Source organism: Mus caroli, chromosome 15 (genome assembly GCF_900094665.2).
Source record: "Mus caroli chromosome 15, CAROLI_EIJ_v1.1, whole genome shotgun sequence".
NCBI lineage: Eukaryota > Metazoa > Chordata > Mammalia > Rodentia > Muridae > Mus > Mus caroli.
In genome coordinates this window covers 7,743,055-7,762,959 of record NC_034584.1, presented here as the reverse complement: position 1 = coordinate 7,762,959, position 19,905 = coordinate 7,743,055, and the positions used below count along the sequence as shown (strand labels likewise).

The window sequence follows — 19,905 nt, the reverse complement described above, 5'->3', positions numbered from 1 at the left end:
GGAAAAGAGTCTAGTCTAAGTGGGGAAAGGGAAAAGAGTCTAGTCTAAGTGGGGAAAGGGAAAAGTCTCCTCTATTGATCTTAGTTCTGTGGTCTCTTTGTCCTCAGTACTTATACATCTTTCAGAATACATGATCACATGTTACAAAGTTCATCACAAGTTCACACAAAAAATCAAATCATAAATTGAAGTAGAAGTTTACAATGGCGAATGTTTCTATGCATATCCACTAGGAGTAATTATCTGGCTAAACATCCATCACCTGTCTCAGCTCCAAGGATTCACTGAAGGTGTAAAACCATAACTAAGTTATTAGTGAAGTTTTGTATAGATAAACCCAGTCGGTATCTTATCTTCTGTCCTCACACCTATAATAAATTGTTAGTTCCCTTTTAATGACCTTTGGTTAATTGTTTTACAACTTCTTGGAATGTGCTCTGAATAGGAGAAAGTCTGGTTAGCATCTAAGAGCAATTAACTGGTGACACTTGGGAGTTCTCATTGTAGCTTTGACTATCAGAAAAGGACCCAATAGCAGTCCCATTAAAAAAGAGCTTCATAATCACAGATATAATTTTAGGAATTCTTACAGGATCATCATTAACACATAAGTCATCTATTTGTCAATATAGCTTCACTACAAGATAGTACATCTTTGTGGACCTGCAGAGATCTGCTTCAAAGGGGGTGTGCTCCTACTTAGTGATTGTTATATATGTTAAATAATAACAGGAAAAGCATATTAGTAGGAGGAATCTTTCCTAAAATTAGTCCCTCACAGCCTTGCTTAATGAGGGCTCACCTGTTACAGATTATATAATAAGCCGAGGCAGGCCACTTCAGGATGATCACCTGCTAGTTACTAACTTGTCCCATTATGGCTCCTGACATCCAAGGATTCCTGGAGCCACTTTATGTTCCTCTTATCAAGATGGGAAAGGTCTTAGTAACCTGTGAGCTGCCAAAAGGGTATATGTGGCCACTGCTGACACAATGGCTTATTCTTTTTCCCAGTTTGTTTCCAATTGCTATGAAAAATATTATGACAAAAATGAACCACAGGTGGGGAGGAAAGGGTTTATTTGACTAATGGGTTGAATCAGTCTGTTGCTGAGAGAATTCATGGCATGAAGTCAGGCAGGAGCAGAGGAAGGAGCTACTGAGGGACACTGCTTACCGGCTTGCTCCCCATGACTTGCTCAGCCTGCTTTCTTATAGAACCCAGGACCATCTGCCTAGGGATGACACTACCGACAGTGGGCTAGGCTTTCCCATATTAATCTTTAAGCAGCACAGCACAGATATGCCTATAGGTCCATTGGATAGAGACAACTCCTCCGTGGAGGCTTCCATACCACAGATGACTAGAGTTTGTGTCAAGTTTACAAAAAATAACCAACACAAAGCCTGTCCTCTTTCTGGGGCACATCTTACTTTCTGTGACTTACTGGAAAGCTCAAACACTCAGACATATATTAATTTTTTTTCTGAGAGTCTCTCTCTTAATCTTTATAATTCAGCCTTATTAAAATATCTTTAATTAAAAATTCCAGCTCTGCTTCTCAATTTTGGCTAGTCCTGAAAGTCTTTTCAACTTCAAAGCCACAACTCTTTCTCTGATCAGAGAAATGAATGAATGAATGAATGAATAAATAAATAAACAAACAAGCAGATAAATAAATAAATAAAGTTTTTTTTCCAAAGAAGAGGAAAGGACAATCTATAGGAGGTATTTAGAATCACAGAGAGAAGTTATGAAAATGGCAACAACTTCCAAAGGCAAGGCCCTCCCAAGGTTGCCTGTGAAACTGACATTTATCCACCATGACCCATCCTTCTGTATTTGCTTGCTGGGTTCTACTGGTCTTCCCTCATCTGAGAAAACCTCATAGTATATGTTATGTTTTCAAGGGAAATTGGTAGAGGGCTCCCACCTGGTGACATAGTGGCTCCTATTTCTGCTTTTCTCTGTTTTCCCTCCATTCCAGTTGAGGCCACTGGTATACAGGCACTCCATAGTGACTCAGTACAATACACACTCTTCTGCATGGAGATTTAAATGCCAATGAGACATTTAAACGCTATGGAGACCTGTAATCAAGCAAGCCTTAGAAAGCCCATGTTAGAAGTGAATCAGAAAGCTCACTTTCATGAGGTAAAGTCTGTCTGTTGTACAGTACTGAGAAACAACTTCCTTCCTCTCTTGGAAGTGCATTTTTTTTCTAGCAAACTGTCTCTGGCTTCTGCTTCTACCGGAAGTCTTGGTCCAGGTTCTTGTTCAGGAACACAAGAATCTGAAACTCTACCAGAGGTGTCCACTGACCCCAACATCTGCCGATATCAATAGTAATACTAAGTAGAGATGAACCGTGAGCATGACAAATACCCATAGCTACTTTAACTCTATTGTTCATTACACAAAGATCTGGGAGACGACATTTGACCAGTTCTTATACGGCTGGTCTACACATCTGGGCTGGCTCTACACATGCAATTCTCCCACGTTAGTCTCCCAAGTAATGGGAATTACAAACATGTGACACATACTCAGCTTCTAGGTCATGAAACTCAATGCACCACTGGATGCACCTGGTTCACACAACTGTGTTGGCACATCATGGGTCAGACAGCCTCCCTAAATTAATTTGCCCTCAATGATCTCTTAATAAATAACAACTTTCCAAAAATCTAACCCGTAAAGTACGATCCTTGGTTTGACCACTGCTGTGAAACGGACATAGCATCAAGTTGGTCACTGACTATGAATTCAGTTGGAAAGGTTACATCAATGGGATGTCCTTGGGATGGCAAAGGGAGGAGGCTGGGCAAAGCTCAGGCTCTTCTGAAATGCTTTTCAAATGGTGGACATTTAAACTGCCATTTCTAAATTACTTCATATTCTTGTTCAAATTATAGGCTGATCCTTGACATGAAAAATTAATATTTGAGAGAGAACCCTGAAAATTATTTTTAGCAAGGTCCTTACATGATTTATTCCACTTATAGAAGCAGAAAAACAAAACAGTTACTTCACATGGGAAATATAGACACTGTGGCTCACAAAATTCTACAGTGAAACATCTTCTTTTTTGAGTACACTTGACACTTGAGTTTCATATGCCTAACATTTCCTAGTGGTCATTAATGTTCTTTTTTCTTCTTTTCTTTTTCTTCTTTTTTTTCTAGGCACATAGCCACAGTCAGAGGAAAGCCTCTTACTTAAGCCAGTAAGTCACTGTCTTTTTAGGACTGACATTAGGGATTAATTTTCAACTTCTGGGTTTTTAGTCTTTAACTGGCATTTATTTCTTTAGAAGCTTTACTTTATTTTTGAAAACTTCATACATGAACATGATGAAAAACTATTATATCCCGTTTCTCTCTTCAAACCTCCCCAGATCCCCATCACACCCCTCTCAAGTTCATGTGTTTCTTTATGCAATAACTCACTAAGTTGGTACTGCACATAGGTCCATACATGTAGGGTCTGACAATGAGGCATGGGAAACCTACCACTGTCCACAGCATCAGTGAAGAATGATTCTCCCTCACCCGGCAACAACCTACTGCCAGCAGCTCCTTGGTATGAGTGGGGCATCAAGGTCTCTTTCTATTGCATCTTTTCTTGACATTGTAAAGTCAATCTCCTTCAAGGAAAGCGCTCCATCAACTGCTCCATCTTGGCAATTTAATTTGGTAAGAAAAACTGAGATGAATTAGTGTAAGGCCCATGAAGAATGCAGACTTGTCAGAGTAATCAAAATGTTGCATCCAGATGGACAGAAGTTCCAGGAAGTACAGATGCATTAGCTGGGGAGATGATGCAATGACTGCTCCTCTGTCCAGATGCCCAGTCGCTCACTGTATTAGTCAGGGCTCTCCAGAGGAACAGAACTATAGCATGAATCTCTCTGTAGATACATAGAAGGAGGCATGGCGTCTGGCACGGCTGTGTAAGGGGGAAGGTGACAGTTCCTGCCCCTGGAGCATCGTCAAGCTGTAGATCCCCATGTGTATTAATGGCTGCTATTGCCCTGAGGTTGATCTGCTCTTTCTTCTATTTGTTTTACTTTCAATCTCTCTTTCTGGGAATATATCTCCCCCATTACTCAGAGCTAATCACTCCATAATAAACGAAACATGCAATTCTCAGGAAAGGAGGTAGTCATGGGGCTGTGGGGGACGAGGAACAGGCCTTCTTCCTGGCCTTTAGAGCCATGGGAAAGGATCTAGACAACATAACCACGGAAGCCATAGAAACCAAGATGGCCCTTAATAGAAATTGCTCATTATGTGACTTGACCTTAACTTTGTATTATATGAGGAGATACGTATCCTCTGGTCCAATGACTGCTACATTAATTAACCAGAGTAAACTTGGGAACATCAAGGATAGAGAGTTAAAGTGATCTCAAGAAGAAAAGGTATGGATAAGAAAAGAAGGAGGAATCTATAAAAGCAAACAAACAAAACCAAAAAACAAACCAAAACAACAACAATAACAATAACAATAAATAAGCAAATGATAGAATCATTTATCTTATAGCAGAAAGGTCGGTATATGATCTAGAAACAAATAGAAGGACAGTATGATTTAATGGAAGAGGACAGTGGGCAAGTGAACTAACCATGTATGGAGAGATTGTCGATTTTGAACATGAGTCCATGGAATGGCTATGATAAGGAAACAAAGATTAGAGAATTAAAAGATGCTGTACAAGCATGTAAAAAGTTTGTACTTTGTTCTCCTAGCTACTTGGAGGAGATGACAATGCTTAGAGAGATAGAGAGAGCTAGTTGCCTTATTTACATAATTTTTGAAACATTGTAAGAAATTACTTTAACCTCAGTAGTCTGTTACCTTTCTGTTCTTACATGAAAATAGCTACTGTAATGACTGCTGACTGCTGTACCAGAGAACCACAAGTGCTGTGCTCAGCTACTGTGAAGAACAGTCTGTGTAAAGACTACAGGGAAATGTGCTTTTCCCTTGTGTTTAGTTTCTATTTTAAGGAATTGGGGTTGGGGGATAGTGATCCGGGGCTTTTAGAATTTATGTAAATTAAAGGATTTATAAAAATTGTTTAATGATGGTTAAAGCTTTGATGATGACCCTTTAGTAAATAAAAGACTGGGTTCAAGCTCTCTGGTCACAATAATGCGAGTGATCAGCCAATGAGAGAGAGCGAGAGCACTTGAATTGACAGCTTGCATCCACTACTGACTCTGAGTCATTATTGAATCAGCACTGCTCCCACCCATCCCTGTCTCCGGACCCTCCTCACTCTGAGACTCGACCTCCGCAAAGAGGGTTTATTCGAATAGCTCATAGGCTGCGGTCTAGCCGATCCAACAATGGCTGACTGTGAACCAAAAGTCTAAGCATCCAGTAGTTGCTCTGTCCATGAGGCTGGATATCTTAGCTATTTTTCAGTAAACACTGGAATCCCGAAGAAATATTCTCTAATGCCAGGGAAGGAATGAACTTACTAGCAAGGCAAAGGCAAGTAGGAGCAAGCAGGCTTTCTTCTTCCAAGTACCTATATAGGCTTCCACAAAGATGTGTCCCAGATTAAAGGTGTGTGTCTTTCTGCCTCCAAATAAGATTAGAAGTGGATCTTCCTACTTTAAATCAAGCAAGAAGCTCTCACTGATGTGCCCCTCATGTTTGGATGTTAGTTAATTCCAGATAGAGTCAAGTTGACCACCAAGAGTAGCCAGCCATTGCATCCCTCAGCATCATTGCTCTCCTGCAGACACACAGCGTGCTAAGGAGAGTGAAATCGAGCCAAATTTTAGACAAGGCTTTAGAATTCAATACCTGAACTTATTCTTGACAACAGTGGAAGAAGCCTGTGTTGTCATTGACTGAAGGTCAATGAGATTGGTCTACTAAGGATTACAGAGTGCAGGGGCTGTACATTCCACTGTCTCATGATCACTTGGCCTCTTTCTCTGGAGAACAGGGGTGATCCCAAGAAAACTCCAACCAACAGAGTGAATAGAACCTATTCTCTGGGGCTCCTTCCCCATGAAGACTGAGTCTCCCCAGAGGGCATACAAAGGTCTCCCAGCTCCGGAGCCTATAATTTAGTGAGAATTGTCCCAAGTCTGCTGGAACCTTCAAGGCTCTGTGCTGCCGATTTTGGTGAGAACGAGAGTTGCTCACAGAGGTCTTCTGTGAGGACCTGAGTGCACTGGATGAAACCAGAAGACAGTATGCTAAAGCTGTTTCTCTCGTGGCATCTCATCAGCATGCTCACTCACCAGTGTCTATTTCCCCTTGAGGTTTGGAGCTTCAACACAAAGTATTGCTTATGTCAGGAAAGCATGTCACCACTGAGCGACAATCTCAGCTTGCTGCCTCATTTCATACTTAATATTCTGTATTATTGCTTTCTTAGAAAACAGCATCTCAAGGCACCTCAGGCCCAGCCCTACAACATGCACTGTGCCCAAGCTCTGCTGGTTTTAGAGACATCCCAGGGAAGTGACTTCTCATAGCTTTCTAAGACACTTGTCTGGTGATGTGTCTAATTATTCTTGCCTGTTCTCTGATTTAAATGCATATACAGAGGGAGTTCAGTGTTCACAACAATCAAAGAGGGAATGCTCTAACTGGAAGAAGGTGTTCCAATTCAGGGTCCTCTTTCCCTGGAGATTTAGCATGTAATCGAGAATATAATAATAATAATAATAATAATAATAATATCAACAGGTGTTTAGCAAACCTCAGATCATATTACATACAGTATTAATAAATACTTCAGTATTATCATTAAGTAATTACATACCCATTTTAAAGGTGTTGAAACTGAGGAACAGAACAGTTAAAACCACAGAAGAAGGGACAGAGCTGGAATTCCAAGCAAGGTCCTTTGATTTGGGCACCAAATGCTAACAGGGCAAAGCTCCCCTGGCTCCTTCCCACTGACTGCTTCCTCCTACCCACACCTACATCCTTCATCTTCAGTCACTCCTGGCTAATGTGACACTGTCCAGACCTGGAGTGGCAAAATCATCGAATGGGAGTTACTTGGAAAAAGAGTAGAAGGATTTACTGGCCAGGCTGGAAAAGACCTTGGCATTGCTTTGGTACTACAGACATTCCCCAGAGGATATTGGCAGTTTGGAATAGTAGGACATTGGATAGGATTGTTTGTGGCCACATTCAAAGAAGCCCAGGCAGGGAGAAATTTGTTAAGCCAGGGTCTCACGTAGCTAGCTCTGAACTCATTGTATAGACAGGGCTAGGTTTGAACTCACAGAGATTTAACTGCCTCTGCCTTCTGAATGCTGGGATATAAGATAAAGTGCCATCAAGCCTGCCTGAATTATTATTATTATTATTATTATTATTATTTTGACAGTCTTAATTCTGTATTCATGCTGGCACAGAATTTGCAACAATCTTCCCAGCTCAGCCTTTTAAGTGCTGGATTACAGATGTGAGCCAGTATTCTCCACTAATAGAAACATTTTGAAGATCAAAAACGAGGAGGATTGCAACAGATATTTTGAAACAATAGTTTTTGCCCACAATGCTCCAGTGTAATAGAGTATAGTCAGTTTGAAGTTGGACAGCTGGTGGGCAGATGTCTCTGTTAAAGTACAAAGGTTGAGATGACCTCTATGTCAGCTTGTGTTGCCAGGCAATGGTGCATAAGAACCCTGCTGGTGTTTGCTTTTCCTTCATTGGGTCGACACAGACACAGAGGACTCCACGTTGATTCTGGTAATGCTCATATTTCTTTTATAACGCAAACAAGTGCAAAAGTATCTACTAGCTCTTGTAACTTGTCAGAAGTCAGGATGTTCTAAGATTTTTAAATATTTCGGGGGTTGGATGTTAGTCTGAAAGCCAAATGTGACACATGTCAGAGAAGAGACAAGAAAGAACAAATGGCTGAAAGTTGTGTCCTAATAAATGGTAAGGATGGAGGAACCTTGAATATTGAGATACTTGGACCGTATATCTTGACTCATGGTGCCCACAACAGTGCTTAGGCAAGAGGAACTGAGATGTTCTGACAAGGGCAGTGGAGCCTCTGGTCAACTGGAGTGCAATGAGACATTGGATGGATGCCTAGCTCTTTTATGTGTAAGTGCTCATGGAGATGAGAAGGCAGTCTTATAATCATTCTGTCATCCATGCAGCTGTAGACTGTCAGCTGTCTTATGTGGATTGCATTGGTTTATAAGATGCAGTTTGACCAGATAGAACAATTCTATGTATTTTGCATGTGTTAGCCAATTTAAAAGCAATAATACTTTTTAAAAATGCTATCAGTTCACAGTTAGTGAAAGCAATAAAGAATAGCAGAGTTTAGGAACTTAAGTTTTGGGTACTGTTAGTCTACTTATAACCAATGGGACTGAAGGAATGGCTCAGTGGTTAAGAACATGTATTCATTTTGCAGAGGACCCAAGTTCCATTCCAGCACTCATATCAGGCAGCTCACACCTGCTTGTAACTCCAGCTCCAGGGGGATGCCTTAAACCCCAGGCACATGCACGTACACAGACATGCACATATGTACACATAAATAAATAATAAAAATGATGGTCTTAGTTCACAATTAGTGAAAACCATCAAGAATATCACAATTTGGAAACTTAATTTTTGGGTCCTTTTGGCCCATTTATACGTTCTTTCTTTTCCTGGAATTCCAGTGTGGAAATGGGGGAGCAATGGAAACTGTCCCAGGCTAAAGGCAAGGTGAGTAGATGCTGGCATGATGGAATCAGGGGTGAATAGAGATAGATGCTCAATGTCAGTCAAAGCAATGGACCATATGAGCAAACACCAAGAACCAAGGATAGGCTCACAACTCCTAGCTCACAGGATAAGTACTTTCCTGAGTGTGAAACATCCCCGCTTGATTAATATGAATAAGAATCTTATAACCTTTAAGCCGGAGATAAAGAAAAATAATCAAAAGATTGCCTTTTGTTCTGTGAAGACACTGTAACCATATCTGTGATAAGGACGGTTAAGTGTAGCTAGCAAAACAATGAGGCTAATTAACAAAAAACCGTTGACAAAGATGCTTTCAACTTTTAAGCTTCCTGAATCTGTCATTTAGAAGACAAGGCCTGGCTTCTAATTAGCCTTGACTTCTGTAAAGTTCCTCCTTTAAAGCGAAGTGTTCAATGAGAAGATAGTAACATATCCCTTTAATACTTTAGGATATTCTTAGACTTACATAAATGAGACCTTAAGGATCTCAGTAACTGCCTCCCTATAACAAAGCAAACAAAGAGAGGGGTGAAGATATTTCTTTAAGCTTCTCCTCAAATGGACCCTGGGTTAGAAATAGCAAGTCACCAAAGCTGCTTCTGCAAACGCAAGGGGACAAAAGGAATTCCTGGGTAAGAGTACATAGCCCCATTATGATCACAGAAGTTATCTGGCATTTCTCTCTCTCTCTCTCTCTGTCTCTCTCTGTCTCTCTGTCACTCTCTCTCTCTCTCTCTCTGTCTCTCTCTCTCTCTGTCTCTCTCTCTCTCACACACACACATACACACATTCATATGTGCACCTGCACCTATGTGTATACACACACACACACACATACAAACACTCAAGAATGTGTATACACAAAAACAATCTGCAAACAGCTTCCAAAGAGTAAAGCCAGCAAGATTTTTTTCTTTTTACTTTCCCTTTTTTTGTAGCTCCAACACCAGCTGTTAGCTTGCTCATCATGTGGCTGGATGCCAGAATCATTGTGTTGCCTCTTCTTTCTAGTACAGAGTGGGAGAGTTAGCATGAGAAGTGCTCCAAACTACAAATGCAATAGGACCAGAGAGTATCAGTGGCAAAGGTTTTGTTGTTGCTGCTGCTGTTGTTTTGTTTGTTTTAAGATTTATTTATTTATTTATTCACTTATTTATAAGTGCGCTATCTGCATGTACATCAGCACACCAGAAGACAGCATTGGATCTCATTATAGATGGCTGTGAGCCACTATGTTGTTGCTGGGAATTGAACTCAGGACATCTGGAAGAACAGCCAGTGTTCTTAAACACTGAGCCATCTCTCTAGCCCCAGTAGCAAAGGCTTTTTCTCATCTCAACATTAACATTCCAGCAGAGATTAGCCTCCTCAAATCATTAGTCAATACAGAGCTTCCTTCCCTATGGTACAGTTCCAGTTGCCCCCTCAAACCTTTCTCTTGTTAGGTAGCTATGTGGTCACAACTTTTCTGCAGCTGCACCTTCCCTTCTCTGAAGGATGCTGGAAAGCTATGACCTCCTCACAGGGACCTGAGGATGATAGCTCTCTGTAATCCTCAGGAAGTGCTCACACAGGGCTGGGCTCCATTCATCTGAAGTGATGATAATGATCAGTTAATTGAGGAGCCTGTCACTGTTGTCACCTGCTTCACATCGGATCTGACTGACTCAATACCAACCAAGGAGAGCTCAGGGTTTCAACAGCTGTTCATTTGTTAATGAATTCAAGAGATGTTTATGGTGTGCCAAGAAGCCTTCCAGGCCCCGGGGACATGAGAGAGAGAGAGAGAGAGAACAGTCCATTGGCATTCACAGTCTCCATTCCAGAATTGATAAGCGGATAAGAATAAGTGCTACAAAAAATGCAGCAGGAAAGGTTGACAGAATCCTTGGGGATCGGTCAAGTTTACAGTTTTAATTATGGTAGTTTAAGTGGCCTCATTGTAAAGGTGAGCCACCAAAAAAATCAAAGGGAATGAAAATCAGAAGGAGCTGAGAGGAGACGTTATGCACTTGTCTGGGTAAAAAATCACTTCTGGGAGACAGATGGGGCTTGCAACCTCCATTTATCACCAACTAAGTGTTTACGCCACTTCCTATACTGATCTTTGTAAACAGGGCCACTATTTGCATGTGTCTTCCGGAGTTGGGACCAGTTTTGTGTCTTAGCTCCTGCTACACTTTGGATATAGTTAAAATATATAGGGCTCATGTGTTGAGATTGTCCCTGCAGCGGTGTATGGAGAGGGTGGAAATTTAATCTGACTGTGTATTTAGAAGGGTTTGGATGCTGGTTAGGACAACATACAGTTCTCAGCATATGTTGCCCTTGGTGGTTTTAAAAGAAAAAAGATCACTAACTTGTCCAAGTCTCAGCATCTTGTCGTGTGTTGTCCTGTGCTACCTGGTCTTTGCCAGGCGTAAGGCTATCACTTGGAGCTCCTACATGTTGTGCATTCAGAACCACAAGTCAGAATAAACCTCTCCTTATCAGTAGCTATCTAGCCTCAAGCGTTGGAGGGAGTAATGAAAAACAGTGCAGTATATGCTCCCAGATGAGATATCTATTTCTTAGTACCTGGAATATTAGATTCAGCCATATAAAATCATCAATACGAAGCTTGATTTTTTTTCTCTTGACTTTTGGAAGTATGCCACTTTTTTTTTTAAAGAAAAAAAGAAAAGAAAAAGGTTTCTCATGCAAGCACTCGTGGATACATTGGAGGAAGGATTCGATGGATACATGTTAGTTCTCAGGAAGGGTTTGGTTTCCCGAGAGAGTTTTAGTTTCTGAATCCCTCCCTCACAATGTGTAGGGAACTCATATTTGTCCCCTTTCAGTAAGTGGGCTTTGATGGCAGTCACTTTAGGTGAAGGGAGAGATAAGCTTTGGGAACAAACTTGGGATATACTTCGAGATTTTTCAACAGGCTGGAGCAGTGCCTTCAGGTATCTGCCACCCTAAATTTCATGTGGGATGCTCTCCTTCCTTGTGTGGCTGATTATATGGGTATCTGGGACACACCTACTGATGGAAGTGTGGTTTTTTTAACTTACAGGTCAACACTCAGTTTAATATACCTGGCTGGAGGAGTGGATCACAAATGGGAACAGGTGATGTTGACGTTACAGAGCAGCTATATGTAATGTCTCAATTTTTATGTCTGAGGCGTCACTTGCCAGCTATGGCACTAGAGCCAAGATCATTCATGCGATCTGTGGATATCAGCTGCTATTGGATGTCAAACTCGCCAAGGCTTCAGGTTGTTCTGATAGTTTGTTTTAGCTGTGTCAGAAACGCAGACAAACACACCTGTGTCTTTCCACCACGTCAGAATTTACCAGATAACAATAAATTCACAAAGGTAGCACTTTGCCAGACACTCCCACTTTTCCTTCATAGTCCTGGACAAATCACATACAGGTCCTTTAATTCCAATATTGATTGAAATAACTCTATCACTAACTAACAGACACTTACATGTGTAGGGTTATGTGCAAACCATGGCACACGTGTGAAGGTCAGGGTCAGCTTGCAGGAATTAGTTTTCTTTTTCTAGTGTGTGGGCTGCCAGGATCAAACTCAGTGCATCAGCCTTAGTATTGCGTGCACTCATGCAGTGAACCATCTCACTGGCCTCCCCATTTGCAAGGCAGAATCTCAGATAAGCCAGGCTGACCTCAAGCTCCCTATGAAGCTGAAATTGGCTTAACCTCCTCCGAACCTAGCCTCCCCAGTTCTGAGAATGCAACTATGCCCCATCGCATCCAGCCTTCAGTTTTTAACATAATTGCATTTTCTAAAACTACAAATGCCCTTCCTGTACTCCAGACCTCTGAGAGGCTCTGGGTCAATTAACGGACCAGATCAAGAATTTGGGAGTTGAGGACCTTAGACCCTCTGTAGCAGGATTTTTTTTTTTTTTAAACGATATCTGAGGTCCACTCCGGAACTTCTGAGTCATAATTACTGGAGCTTGGCGGGGGGCGGGGGGGGAAATCTCCCCATTTAACTTATGTAAATTGAACTCTGTGAGTAGAAGGACTGGAAGTTTGCATCATTAAACTTTTCCTTAGAAAAATTGTAGAAGCCATAAACGAAAAGGAGTCTAAGCGTACAAAGGGCAAAGGCCAGACAGCATGATGTTGACCCATAGTTGCCAAAAATTTGACCAGGAGACTGAACTCTTATCTAGAGTAAACAGCCCAGGAAATCATCTTCCTGGAAGTCAAGATGGCAGAAAGTCAAAACGAAAATGAACAGACTGCCCCTAGAGACATTGCAGGTGTGGCCACTGTGTCACATGTGTGTCAGGACACAGAGAGGAGAGATGCTATATCTACACTCAGTGTTTGGTAAGTGTTGGAATAATTAGTAACTGCCTAACATTCCCTTCTAGAAGCAAGACTGAGATGCCCACCAGTCTGGTACTGTGCAGACCTGGGGATGGGACGGACCATGCTCAAGAAGACCCCTGCCCAGTGCCATGACCCACAAGTGGAGCACAGCACTCTTGGGACCACACCTGAGATGACCCCAGACACTCAGAGATCCCAGGCAAGCAGAAGAGCAAGTAAGTGTTGGAGAAATGGAAGAGAAAGAGAAACTGAAGGATGTGGGTACCATGAAGAGAGGCAGAACTGGAGACTAAAAGGTAGTTAGGAACAGTCTGATGTGAGTAACTGGTGATGTCCCCTGGGACCATGGTGGTGTCCTGTCCTGGGCCACCACTGGGGACCTTGATTGGGACCATGACCCTGCAACAGCTGGGATCTGTTACCACTAAAGGCAATGGCAGATGTTCCTGGTCTGGGCTGTTACTCGGTGACACATTGATGTGTGAGGGCTGTACAGAAGTGGCCCCACCCCTCACCTGGGCATCATAAAGGGGGAGCTGGCCCAGGGGGTATGAATGCAGGAGAGCTGACCCAGCCCTCTAGCCAGCTGCAGTACTTAGGAGAGTGGGCCCAGCACATTGCCAAAGTGGTGGAGCCCCAAGGATGTGAGTGTGGGGGAGCTGGCTCCACAACCTGTCTGCTGTGTGGCAGTGTGGGTGAGGGAGAAATACTGCCACTCAGCTGCCCCAGGATGCTGCAGAGCTAGAGAGCAGGACCTGTACCTCGCTTGCCTGAGCAGCACAGTAGAGCTGGTCCTGGATATAGAGTTGCAGGTGAGCCTGTCCTGAGAGTGTGAGTATAGGAGAGCCATCCCTGTCTCTTGACTCATGTGTGGTAGCACAGATGAGGGAGAGATGGCCTGCCCCCTCCTTTGCCACTCACTACCTATGGCAGGTGGGAAAGCTGGCCCCTGGGTCATGAGAGTGGGAGAACTGGCAATGTCCCTTATCAGCTGCAATGTTCAGGAGAGCAGGCCCTGCACTTGCCTGGATATTAGGGTAGAGCTGGTCCTGGTTGTGGAAACTCTCAGTGTGAGAGTGTGGGAGCCAGTGGGTTGACCAGCTCAGATACCTCTCAGGCCCAGATCCAGGGCTTTGAATTGGCCCACCCCAACATCTACCCCATCGATAAATTGCTAGGGTGCATGGTGGGGGGCAGGTCTACAGATTTAAAACTACAGGACCTCCATGACACTGGGCAGCCAAAGGATATCTGAGAGGAGTCTCTGTGAGGTTCCAGTAATGATTGAGTGAGAAGCCAGAGGACACATACCAGACCAAAGACTCTTCACAAAGAACATTTGCAAGGAAAGAAATGTAGACAAAAGGGTATTCTGTGGAACACACTTGACATACTAGACTCCATAATGAAATTATTTTCCTCTCTGCAAGGATGGAGGGCGAGTGGAAGGGGAGGGGAAAATGAGTGAGATTGGGGTGCATGACGTGAAATTCACGGAGAACCAGTAAAAAGGTGAGAAAGGTTTTACTGTTATTCAGTTGGTCTCTATTTTATCCACAGGATGAAGACTGGCCCAGAAGATAAACGGCTTGATTAATGTGGGAGAGCTACAGAGTCTTTAGCTTTTGTTCCTCTAGCTGGCAGACATAGTTGACAAGGCATGCTGGGTGGATAGCACACCTCTGAAAGAGCCAGCATCCTGTGGCAGCGGAATGGCAGCAGGTGGACCTTGGGTCAAACGTCTTCATCAGGCCCTTTCCTTGTCTTTTTAATTTCCTTTCCTTTTTTTCCTTTTTATTGAAGATGATTATTTTCTCATACAATATATCCTGATTATAGTTTCCCCTCCCTTTAGTCTTCCCAGTTCTTTCCTACCTCCTCTGCCCTCTGGATCTACTCCCTTTCTGTCTCTTCATTAGACAAGAGTAGGCTTCTAAAGGTATGGCCCTCAAACATGACATTTTTAAAAATTAAGATAAAACAAAAACTATCATAGTGAAGTTAGACGTGACAATCCAACAGGATGAAGAGTATTCCAAGAGCAGGCACAAGCGTCAGAGACCCACATTTCTCAGACTGAGGAGTCCCATACAGTACCAAGCTAGTAGCTATAATATATATATTCAGAGACCTTGCAGGCTCTTCTAATACATCAGTTTGTATAGAAATAAAGAGGCTCTCATGGAGGCCGGAACTGTCTTCAGCATCTCGCCAACTGCAACCGAGATAACAGATGTTCTTGGTCCCTGATTCTGAGCGCCCTTCTTGGCATCCCATTCCTTGTAACCCTTCAGATGGATGGCAGGAGGACAGCCAGCTCCAGTAGATCCACCCATTTTGGTTCTATTGATATTTGGATTCTCAAATCTGCACATTAAACTTGATGAGTAAGTCCTTGGTAAGGAGTTACTGATTGAGTTTGGCTTCCTACAGTGACATGGGGAAGATATTTGTGATTCAATGATTCAGGATGACCTGTAATTGGGGTGAGAATTAGCTTCTTTGTCTAAGTACAAAGGAAAGATAATTGGCGGATTGAAATAGGCTTTACCCATATAGGACCTTGGCATACACATTGTGCTCCTGGGATTTCGGTGAATCACATTCTTGGCAGTGGGCAGAGCTGGTAGGTGGGAACAGAGGCTGAGGGACATGAGGCAGGTTGAGAACACATGTCCAAATATGAATTCAAGATACATTGGTCTTTTTTTTTTTTTTTTTTTTTGGCTAATCTCATTGCAGCTAGTCATAGCCATAGTTTTATAGCCTGTCTTCCTGGATGGCCTCTGAAACCCTGGGCTGAAGCATGCCTTGTTTGTTGAGACAGCACCACTTTTCAGACATTCTTCTAGTTCACCTTCAAGATGAGTCTGGCTCCTACTTGACTACAGGTTTCCTCTTCTATGAGAATCTCTGCTTATGGTTGGGAGTTCTCGCAATCCACACTCATCTGGAAAACAGATGAAGCAGTAGAGAGAGAACTAGCATGGCAGAAACATGGAAATACAAGCATCCATTGTCTGGTAAGAGCTTTGTAATCACCTGAATAAGCAAGAACGACTGCAGTGTGTTGTAGTAAATATTTAGTCCCCATGGGAGGTATACACACTTGGTTCCTCAGACTAGAAAGGGGTATGCAGAGAGCCTGCAAGGTCAGTGTGGAGAACTGGGTCCTAGGAAGCCAGAGAAAGTGTTGCTTGAAGGCTCTGAAGAGCTCGTCACACCAGATTCCTGGATGTCTGTGTTCCTTCACCTCATTCTGCTCCAATGTGGTGACTGATTTTGATAGTTTGTTTGGAGCCAGAATCAACTAAGAGATGTTCCAGCCCATCAATTCTGTGAGGGATTTTCTAGCTTTACTAAAGTGTGAAGTCTCAGCTTAAGTGTGAGCAGCATCTTGCACAGGTGGTTCAGATGAGAACAGGTCAAAGGAGAAAGCTTTTGTGCTTTGCCTGATTGCCTTTGTGTCTCACTGGTGCAGGTTGGTTCCACCCTTGTGCAGAACATAGCATACCATGTGATATAAATCTGAGAATTGTGAATCTGAAAGGCAAGGTGTGGGGACAACAAACCAACTTGTTGGGCTCCCTAGGGAGTTCAGCTAGATGAGCTTCCATCATATATATGGGTCTATTTAGCATTCGGGAGTCCTTAGCCTGTTTACTAGGTGCTTATGGGCAGGGCTAACTTGTTTAACCCATAATCACAGGGTCGTGCTTGGGGGAAGATGTAGGGGATGCTGAACTGAAGTAGAGGCTAGGTCATGACTTTTAAATCTCCAGTGTACATGGACTTTCCATCTCATTGCACCCTTAGCCTCACAGCTGCCAGAATAGCCTGGAGCAAGATTGTTCAGGGCTCAGAATAGGCAGGAGGCTGTTAACTTTCTGGAGACACAGTAAACAGCTTTAGAATAGTCTGGAACATTCTTTCCTTGACTCCCTAGGCTGCAAAAGTCTGGGATCTGCAACGATAAGAGCAGCACCAAATTACTGCAGACACAGGGCAGAAGTACCCATGCTAGTCTACTCAGACGTGAAGCCGCCATGTTCTCAGTCTCTTGTCTTGGTGGCTAGGCACAGCAGGATACTAGAACAGTCCTCTTTTCTGTCTCTGGTGCTTTGATTCCCAGTCTCACTAACACATCACCACCACTACCATTTCTATAAGCACATCCTCCATCACAGAGGTTGCCCTTGTATCGTGAAGCATGACCTCTGCCTTCTCTCTTTTACCTGTTTTTAAATTGTTGTTGGTCTGCCCTATTCCATGATGAATATTTCCTCTTCCTTCTTCAAGTTCCATCTTTGTTTACTTGACTGCAATTAAAATCTCCTCTTACTTGAGACATCAGCTGCCACAAGGACTAACCTACCAAATGATCTTGAGGTGAAGCTAGACCTGGGAACTGTGCTATGAAAAACAAAACAAAACAAAACAAAACAAAACCAGAAATATAAGCATAGGACTGCATTGCACACATTCATAGCAGGGTTTTAATTTGATATTTATGTAAGGAAATAAAGTCATCAGAGGGGAGGCACACACTTACATCAGCTTCATTTCAGATTCCTCGGCTCCTAGGTTTCTAAGAATTTAGGTTAAAGGTAGCCTTTCACTCTCCCGGAGCTAGGTTAAAGGTAGCCTTTCACTCTCCCGGAGCTAGGTTAAAGGTAGCCTGTCACTCTCCCGGAGCTAGGTTAAAGGTAGCCTGTCACTCTCCCGGAGCTAGGTTAAAGGTAGCCTGTCACTCCCCGGAGCTAGGTTACTTATAAGAAGAAGAGGTCCTGGTACTTGAGGGCAGTATTTGAGCATAGTGCTGGGCTATGCGCTTAGCACATGGAGGACTCTAGGTTTGATTCTCATGCCACCAAAACATATCACACACACACACACACACACACACAAATTGGAGAGAGAAATATTAATAGAATTGTCTTTATTTATTTTTTTATTTTTTATTATTTTGGTTTTTCGAGACAGGGTTTCTCTGTGTAGTCCTAGCTGTCCTGGAACTCACTTTGTAGACCAAGCTGCCTCTGCCTCCCAAGTGCTGGGATTAAAGGCGAGTGCCACCACATCCGGCTAGGATTGTCATCTTATTTCAGCCCCTCACCCCACCTTTTCCAAGGTTCAGTGCCCATTAAGGTGACCACCAGACAAAAGCAAAGACATTTTCCTAATGTTATGCTCATCAGTAGTTCTCAAAATATTGCAACAAAAGAGCTCTCGATTCCTTAGGCTATGTAACACATCCGTTTCCCAAGCCACATGGGCTAAGGGGAGCTAATTCAATCTCATGATTCATTAGCTCATCTATTGTCTGTAATCTAAAACAGATGCAAGACACAGCTGAGGACACATTGCCACGCTATGCAGCCTCTGTTTTTCACTGATCCCCACAGCTCCATCTATTGGACTTGATTCACAGCTACCCCACCAAGCTGGAGAGAGGTGTTTCTACTCCCCAGGTGACCACCCCTGTCATTGTTCACCACTCTGGTTCTTTCTCACAGGTGCCTCTCTTCCTGCTAAGACTCTATGCTGATTTAAAATAAGAAATGCCAGCTTTGGTTGGCAGGAGAACAGTTTATCTCCTCTTCAAGGTGGCACCTGGGTGCAGCCCGAGAGTAGTTGTGTCCAAGTTTGTAAACAAGACTATGACTATGACAGGGACCGTGTGGCATGGGATAATTTGCTGAAGGTGTACATGAAGCTAAGTCAGGAGAGGCCCCATGTAGAAGCCATGGATAAGTGATCCAGTTGACAGTCCCAGCTCAGGTACCAGAACATGTAAGTAAAAGGACATGCATATGACTTCAGCTGACAGGAGCTCAAACCATGGGAGTTTCCCAGAAAATCAGACATTATCCAAGATAAGAAGGAAGACTTTGTCTGTTTAACTTGACATTCTGACCATGCTCTAGATGGTGTTGGGTAGTGAGGTCGGGGGTCTTAGAGTGGAAAAATCCAAGTTGGTCACTAACAAAGAATGTAGGAAGAGATTTTAAAGACTGTTTCGGCAGAGAAGAGTCTCAATTGTTAATTCATATTCAGCTGTTACATTGGGATGTTTCAAAGAGGGAAAGTGACTTAGTAGGGAGAGTGGGATATGTTGGGACTTGCAAGAGTTCAGAAAGTGGAAAACATTACAAAAAGCAGGTGGAGAGGTGTTCCCTATGAACTGCTATGTGTGCTTGCTGGCTAGCAATGATCTAAGTCACATTTTCTCTCTCTTACAGGCTCTGAAGAAGGTGAGCCCTATCCTTCCAGGGGATTACACTGAAGAGGAACGACTTTCAGGCCAGTGGGATATGTTGCAAGTCCCAACATATCCCACTCTCCCTACTAAGTCACTTTCCCTCTTTGAAACATCCCAATGTAACAGCTGAATATGAATTAACAATTGAGACTCTTCTCTGCCGAAACAGTCTTTAAAATCTCTTCCTACATTCTTTGTTAGTGACCAGGGGTCTCGAGACCCCTGGGCTGTTGGAGACAGATATTCTTCCCAAAGGCAAGAGAGGAGACTTCTTAGTTCTATGCTTTTAGTAAATACTCTAAGAAAAAGATCTATGCTAGCTATTTTTAGAACAAATAGTAAATTCGCTAGCATCCTTGAGCTTTGCCAGACAGTAATTTGAGTGCATGGGGGGGGGGTAGTATACTTCCTTAGGCTGCTAGAAACCATTACAGAGTCTGATTATAATGAGCAATGTCGAGGGTTAGATGCAGTTGTTGCTTTTCCTGCTTCCCCTTCTCCTCCCCCTCCTCCCCCTTCTCCTCCCCCTCCCTCTCCCCCTTCCC

At 43.0% G+C, this 19,905-nt stretch overlaps 1 long non-coding RNA gene and 1 other non-coding gene across 2 annotated transcripts; both read left to right on the top strand.

The window, feature by feature from the left end:
* Window positions 1-13,003: 13,003 nt before the first annotated feature.
* Window positions 13,004-13,130, top strand: LOC115029486. The gene has a single exon (XR_003835060.1). It is a non-coding gene; the product is annotated as a small nucleolar RNA SNORA17 (small nucleolar RNA).
* Window positions 13,131-13,692: 562 nt separating this feature from the next.
* LOC110310995 lies at window positions 13,693-19,517 on the top strand. The gene is made up of 5 exons (XR_002379889.1): window positions 13,693-13,910; window positions 14,659-14,820; window positions 15,841-16,121; window positions 18,438-18,569; window positions 19,341-19,517. It is a non-coding gene; the product is annotated as an uncharacterized LOC110310995 (long non-coding RNA).
* The last annotated feature ends 388 nt before the right edge of the window (window positions 19,518-19,905 follow it).